We start from the raw sequence: 8,617 nt of genomic DNA on the forward strand, positions 1-8,617 counted from the left end.
ATGAATATTCTTCAGTACGGTAATTATAATTTTTTTTTATGAAAGTGGAGTAATGTTCATTTGAAGAGATCCAAAAAATTGTCGACGATTAAGCTCCAAATGTCTGGTCCTACTATCAAAGATCTCTCTTGCAGGTTTATCTGTACTCCTACCTTTTCTATAATCACTTTTGTGTTTATAAATACATAGAATATAATATCTCTCTCTATAGCTGATTACTTGATTGAGTTGCTACTTTGACACAGGCATATAAGTTTGATGTTTCTGACTGCATTGAGAGAATGGACATCATCAATCACAATAAGAAAATAAGATTGTTTAGTAACTGAACACCTCATGTACAAACATATCTTTTTCTCCATCAATCATAACCATACTAGAGCTCACACCTGGTTTGATCCCTGTGTTAATATCCCTATTCATTTAATTTGAATGCATTCCTCAAAGTTTAACACCCAGATATAACTTAGCTGCAAAGAGTCTTAGGCTGTTCAGACACTCAAAGCTATTATGAGCTGTTGGAACATAAACAGGGTAAAGTAAGAGTGAATTTCGGGGCATCGCAGTCGGTGCATAAATCCTAATCTGAAAATACATTTAACTTCTTATCTTCATTGTCTAATTTGTCATTATCTTGATGTGTGAAAGACCCAACCAATAAAAAACCTTAATGGTTGCACTAGCAAACCATCAAGTACATATATTTCAAGGCATCAAGATTTTGAATCAGACACTACATGTGGTTAAGTATTTTACTTTGGTCTAGATTGTACATCTAGCTATTTTCTACATTATAGTTGTTAAAATGGCAGGCTGTGATTACGATAAAAATTAAATATGGTACCTGTGATTTATATACACACAGCTACCATTTGTGGTTAAGGTTTAAATTCTTCTATGGGTAGTTAAAAAATTGTTACAACTAAAAATATCTACTAACGACTGTTCATTTTGTAAGAAATAAGTAAGCATCAATGTGGTTTAACTAATTAGTGATTCTAATATTTTTTTTAATATACAATATTTTTTATGTTTTTTTTAGAAGCTACAAATCATATAGGTAAAAACAAAACAAAAAATATATACACATGGTATAATTATAATTTTAATTTATAACGTTCCGAGGGTAGCTAACAATATCTGACTATCAGCAGTTTATGATGTTAATTCTTTTAGAGTGCTAAACCAACGATGTATTGTGACTGAGAGGATTTATAACCTCCAAGTAGATCGCTTATACAAGGGCTGCTATTTATGTTTCTGGCCTAGGGATGAATATAAAAGAATTTAAGGACAAAATCGGTTTTATTGTTTTTTGTAAATATTCTTCATGAAGATTTATACGCTTGTGCATGCGTTAGAAACAAATATTCAAAGCCCTTTTTTACTCCGGTTCATGTACTTCTAAAAACATGGATTTTGAATGCAACAAACTGCTTCTTCAGGTGTAGGGAAACCGTTGCCCACGTAGTTTTTTCTTGATGTTCGGGAACAAAAAAAGTCATTAGTCCAGGACTGTACGGTGGATGACCTATCAATTTAATGTTTTGCCCTGTCAAAAACTCTATTGTTTCAGTCGATCTGTGGCAGCTCGCATTGTCATGATGAAGAATGATGCGTCTTTTCTTGACTTTTCCCGAAGTTTCTCAAAGACTTCTGGCAAACGATTAATGGTGAACCATTCCGATTGACCGTCCTAAGTTCTTCTAATGGCACAATCGCCACATGACCGGTAATGCCGAAGAAACAAGTAAATATTTGCTTTGATGTGCTTCTTCCACGGACAACTTTGGTTAGATTTGACTCTTGATCTTCAAGGACCCATACGGAGGATTGCTGTTTTATTTTAAGATCGTATGTTTATATCCATGATTCGTCACCTGTGCAGATATTATAAACTGCTTTTGATTCACTTTGAGCAAATTTCTCCAACATTTTCTTGCACCAATCAACACGAGCCTCCTTTTGAGCGTTTGTCAGGTTATGAGGTGTCCAACGCGAACAAACCTTTTGCACATGCAAATTTTCATTCAAAATTTTATTGATACCTTTCATATTAATACCTTTAGAAGCGCCAATCTCACGATACATCACATGACGATCATGCTTTTATCAGCTCATGCATAGCATCGATGCTTTATTTTTAAAACAACCGATGTTGTACGACCTTTACGGGGTTCATCCTGGAGTGATCGTCGGCCACGATTGAATTTGTTTATACCAGTTCTTACGGTAACTGCAAGATGGCGCTTCATTACTGTATAAGAAATTAAGTACATCTGTATCTGTACACCCTAGTCGTGTCACGCCAAAGCCGAAAGTTATGAAAAATTATTACACAAACATGTTTATGATTTTATTTTATTTTCACCTACGATCAAATTGCAAACTGGTGTCCAATAACACTAACAAAAATGAAATAAAAAATGTTTTGGTTGAGGTTATGTTTAACAATGTGAACTTTGCACTGGAAAACGTCAGATGGTACCAATTAACAGCCAATGTTTACCAAGGCCAAAAACATAAATAGCAGCTCTCGTAATGTTTAGAAGAATAACGGACAATACCTCAATAGCTGTAGTACTTGATGTAATTTCTTAGAATGCTAACGAATGATGGTAACTGGAAAGGTTTTATTACTTCCAGGTAGATCGCTCATAACGTTTATAAGAATAACGGACAATACTTCAATAGCTATAGTACATGATGTTAATTGTAACAAATACGGTGTTTTAACACTTAGAGTGCTAATCCCGTAATTTTACGGAACGGCGAAACTTCCGAAGAATGCTAATCCCGTAGTTTTACGTGGTTTGTCATTTCAATTGGTATTATATTACATTGTCCGTATTTAAACGGGTTTTGCCTAATCTACAATGTTATTTGGGTTTTTAGTAACACAATTCACCGCTAAAAAGCGTCAGATGTATTGTATGAGCTTAATGACAAAGCAACTTCGGTCGCGTTGTTTTACGTGCCGCTAACGTGACGTTCGTTGCAGCCGGCAGTCGATGTCGCAATCATGGCTTCTCGCAGCTTGAACGACGTTGCGATCAGTGATGTATTAGATAAAGATAATTTTATTGGAGTAGATAGTATTTTTGACGATTCTGACATTGATCCTGATTTAATGGAAGAAGATTAGACACATACTTCAGGTAAGAATAAGTAAGTCTATTTATCATATAAACATCAGTCTAAAAGTTTGGTTATGTTATTGTTTTCGTGAATCAAACTATAATTTGTATTATAATAAATTAACTTTATACAACTAATATTTTATTCTTATGAATAAAATAAAAATATATTCATATTTTACATAGTATATTATTATGTTACAGATGCTGAAAACAGTGCTGACAGCGAAAGTGATGCCGACGCATGACGGCATAGTTTTTTGTCAAAAAACTACAAAACATAAAAACATGATTTGTATTATTCAAAGGACAGTTTATATTTGTAAATGGGTCATTGTAAATAATTGTATGTATGCTTAGTTTAGTAAGTTAGATAAAAAAAACTGTCTCAAAAAATAATTTTTTTTCCAAAAATATATGTTTTTAAAAAACATTTTTTATGTGTAGTTTTTAAAAAAACCACAAAAAATCTCACGTTAAAAGAAAGACGAAAGTAAGCTGAATTAAGGTATGTAAGTATTTTTCTCATACCTTAAATACTTTTTTTTAAATAAATTTTTGAAAACCACCAAAAACGCCCAGCATTCTACAGAGTTACATGTCATTTAGGGCCAGCACTCAAAGTGTTAAGAATTGGCGTACGTATTACAATCAAACGCGTATAAGTTGTTTTTAAAATTTGCACTTAAAAGGCAGATATGTAAGGCAGCAGGGTATGTAGGGCGAGCCGATTGGGTCTAGGTACAGAGTTCTCAGAATCCTCCTGCCAGAATTCTTCTTAAAAGACAGTCTTTTCAATTAAGAAATGTCAAGGAAGGAATGAAGAAAACCTGAAATACCTTAATGGCCCAGAATATAGTTAACTCTATGATGTTACAGACCATAACATTCATATATAATTTCAAATATGAGATGTACCTAGTCTATTTAAAATATTAACGCTATCTGAATTCCGGGTTCCTCTGCGTATTGTTAGTCGTTGTTTAATATAAACAGTAAAAAGTTAAGTAAAGGGTCTACTGAAAATTTCACACACAAGTATATAGCGAAGTGCGACCATCCATGACTAAGCGAGACACTTGTACATGTAGCTAGTATTAGTATTCTAGTGGAGTGTGTTAGTGACTATAACTATCAGCTGATTACCTACTAGCAGCAGAAGGTCCTTGTGCATTTCGCTCACTAAACGCTATAACGTCAGGACTGTTGCCTCTGCTACCGTTGCGACTGGACGCGAGGCCAATGCTAATCCTCAACCGGTCTCTGCTGCTCTGCTCACCGCTTTATGTAAATTGGTCTATTTGTCACTGAGAGTTTTTTCAGGTCTGCAGCTTCAGGTCACAGACCTTTGTAAGTTTTTTAAAGGCCCAAACGGTGAAAATCCTTTTCTTGAAATATCAATTATTACAGTTAGAATAAAGGTAGTAAAATGGTGTTTGTCTTAAAATGTTTAAAGAAGTAAAGAGTTTTCTTGAATTTCAACGCCCCATTAAATTTCTGAACTCTTATAGAACCTTTTGGCAGCGCATTCTGAACTTTTGAAGAAAATATGACTTTCCTTTCTCTTAATATGCAATCGGAAGTGCCTACTTCTAAAGGTTCTGATGTGCACACTTATCTAACAATAATAGTATCACGCGCTTTATCAGCACTCGAGGAATGGCTTTTTAATTCAGGATAATTTTTTCATTAACGTTTATCTTAATAATAATTAATAGTGTATGGTAGAAAAAATTAAAATACCAAAGTGTTTTATTTAGAATTATTTAAGTATACTTTGATAGCAAAATCTGGTTTCGGTTAATAAACTTGACCAAAATAAAAAATGCAACCTTAATAGAGTTGTAGTCTTCCTTGTAGGATCTTGTTCATAGGGAATGATAAAGTAAGAGAGAGAGAGAGAGAGAGAGAGAGAGGAGAGAGAGAGAGAGAGAGGAGAGAGAGAGAGAGAGAGAGAGAGAGAGAGAGAGAGAGAGAGAGAGGAGAGAGAGAGAGAGAGAGAGGAGAGAGAGAGAGAGAGAGAGAGAGAGAGAGAGAGAGAGAGAGAGGAGAGAGAGAGAGAGAGAGAGAGAGAGAGAGAGAGAGAGAGAGGAGAGAGAGAGAGAGAGAGGGAGAGAGGAGAGAGAGAGAGAGAGGAGAGGAGAGAGAGAGAGAAGAGAGAGAGAGAGAGAGAGAGAGAGAGAGAGAGAATGACAATGACAATGGTTTTATTTATCCTGCCCTGGTTTGGGCCAAAGGCCCACTCTTCCACCAGGACAGGCTCAAAGATTTACAATTCTTTTTACATTAGTTGAGGATTATATTACACAAATAGTATTAATAATATAATTTCTAATAACTAAGAATAACACACACAATTTACGATTACATTATTCAAGTATTTTACCTATTATTTTCATAAACTAACAAGATTTGTGAAATCGCTAATTATAAATATAAATATTATTATTTTTATCTCTCCAAACTTCAATTAAGATACACACTGTAGAATATGTTTTATTTCGATTAATCTCCATTTATACAAACATCACATTCTTTTCTAAGTACATTTTAATAATCTATATTAATATCTTCTTAGCAATACCTCTTTTAACCTTTTGGCAAAAATATTGACACTAGGAGCATCCTTAACATAATTGTCTAAAAGAATTCATAAGCCGAACTGATAATACATGAAAAGACCTATTATAAATTAATGTTCTATGAATTGGAACTCTCAACACTTACTTCACCATATCTAGTTTTTCCCCCGTTGGTGCCCTTCTCCCTAACCTTTTATAAACTTCATATAAATACTCTGGCTTTCTATTGACTAACAATTTCTTTCTTGCACAGATTCAAAACACTATACTCACTTATACTCCCTTTTTTCTTTAACTTTTAATAGTCCTTAGTTCCTTGTAGAATCTAGTTACATGGTCATCTAATCGCAAATTATACATATTACCTAATACACGCATTTTGTGCTCTTTGTAGCTTAGTTGTTAAAGGTTTCATTTAAGTCACAATAGGCTATATTAGCGTAATCAAAATAAGGAAAAATTAAAGTAGTAACTACTAACATTTTTTTTAATCATAAAAGTTGGTTTAAAAATTCAATTGTCTTAACTGGTACAAACATTGATAAACTTTCCTATGTATGTAATCCACTTGTTCCGACCACGATAAATTTTGAGTAATTCTTATCCCTAAGTTAACAACAGATTTTTCAAATTCTAAAACTGTACTATTTTATTTTTATAGGTAACACAGTATGATGCTCTATGCTAGAAAGTAAGCGAGAAGTGCCCACAATCATAGGTTTGCATTTCAATACATTTAAGCCTAATCCATGGTTTGTGCACCACTTAACAAGGTTTTCCAAGTCAGCATTTAAATTAGTGATAGCTATGTTAATATCCTTTACACTAGTCTGCAAATACAACTGTTACATCATCAGCATATATATGGATTTCACTAAATGTAATGGATTCTATTATTCTGTTAATATACAATGAAAACAACAACGCAGACAGAGTGGAAACCCTGAGGTACACCGGAAAGGTTAACTTTCCAATCTGAAAACAAGCCTCCTACGGTTTTAATGCGCTGCAATCTATTGTCTAAATAGGAACTAAACCATCGAACAACATTTGAACTAAAATTATAAGACTCTAAAATAGACAAAAGAAGCTTGTGATTAACACAGTCAAATGCACGGACTGAAGTCTAAAAACATTAAAATAGTTACAAGTCTCTTATCCATTGCATATCTTAAAATCATCTGTAATACGAATTAAAGCAGTTTGAGTGCTGAAGAGTGTTTTTCTATAAACCTGACTGGTATTTACACAAAATATCTTTCTCATCAATGTATTCACATATTTGACACTATGCACTAACTTATCTAAAACCTTTTCCGAACACACACAGTATATTTATCGACCTATAGTGCTTACAACTCAGAAGGGCTAGATATTTTTGGCAAAGGTAATATAACTGATTTTTTCCATTGGCTAGGATAAACTGAGTTAATTATAGAAAAATTATAAACATGGCATAAAACCTCCTTAATTTCATTAAAAATTAACTTGATAAACTTTATTTCAATTTCATTGTTTCCTACACAGCATTTGAAGATATACTATTTAACATTTTAAACATTAAATCACAATTAACATCCTTAAAGCTAAATATCCCAGATGGCTCATTATACATGTTCTTATACTGTTGAACCAAATCATTACTGATTTCATTATTTATACCACAAAAAAAATCATTCAAATTATTCAAAGGTACAATTGGTTCCGGTTAATCCTTTTTTCTCCTTTCCAGCTCCCTTGTTTTCCTAAGCACCTTCCATACATCTTTAACTGGAGTTATCTTTTTGAAAGAACAATTCAAAAATGCCTATTTCTTGCATCCTCTTAACACTGGTCTTTACTCTATTTCTAAGAGTTTTAATAACTTTCCCATAACACCTAGGTCTTTTAGTCTTAACATAAACGCCTATAAATTAACGTCTCTTTCTTTCATCATATTTCTAATTTCTCCCGTAATCCCAAGGACACGGGTCTCTCTTTTTAGAAACATTACGCTCTAATTACATATTTATTGAACAACATAGATAAATAACTTTCTAAAATAGCTACCTTATTATCAATTGAATCACTATTATATAGCTCATCCCACTTTAAACTCAAACACTCATTCTTCAAAGCATCTAGGTTTATATTTCTAAAATCTCTTATCTTAAATTTTACCCTTAATCAGTATTTATTTTATTTTTAACATTGAATTCTAAATATATCAAATCATGATATGATAAACCAGATACTGATATTTGTCCAAATTGTTTAACTCTATTTTTCATCACTAACAATCATTAAATCTAAACCAAGACTCGGTATCAGGCCTATGATAAGTCGGTTTCAATGGTAATACATTAAGATTCAAGTTACGAACTATAGCCAGTAGTTGATTTTTATCATTAAAATACCTATCAGTACACAAATCTATATTGAAATCACCTATCATGACTACGTTGCTATAAATAGGCAACAAATTTCCAATAATTTCAAAACATTCTGATATATACCCGACTTTGGGTGGACGATATACAACACACAACAGTAACGTCCAATTTAATGCTAACGATATCTCAACGACAATATATTCCGGCTTTCTACAATATACTGCTTCTGAAAAAGCAATCTATTTTATAAAGTAAATCTCATAAAACATTTTTTTAAATGTACAAAGCTAGTCCCACCCCCACCCCCTTCCTTCCCTTCTCTATCGTGTCTTAAAATATTATAATCATCAATAACATAAGGAGCTGATGGCAGAACAGGTTTTAAAAATGTCTCCGTTGATGGCAATAATATCAAATAAAGAATCACCAAACTTAGCAATAAAATTATCCCTATGAGCATGTAAGTTCTCTACGTTCACATGACATATCTTCAAATAATTTTTATTCTCTTTAAAAGTTTCTCTTA

Source organism: Homalodisca vitripennis, unplaced genomic scaffold (genome assembly GCF_021130785.1).
Source record: "Homalodisca vitripennis isolate AUS2020 unplaced genomic scaffold, UT_GWSS_2.1 ScUCBcl_5240;HRSCAF=11880, whole genome shotgun sequence".
Lineage (NCBI taxonomy): Eukaryota > Metazoa > Arthropoda > Insecta > Hemiptera > Cicadellidae > Homalodisca > Homalodisca vitripennis.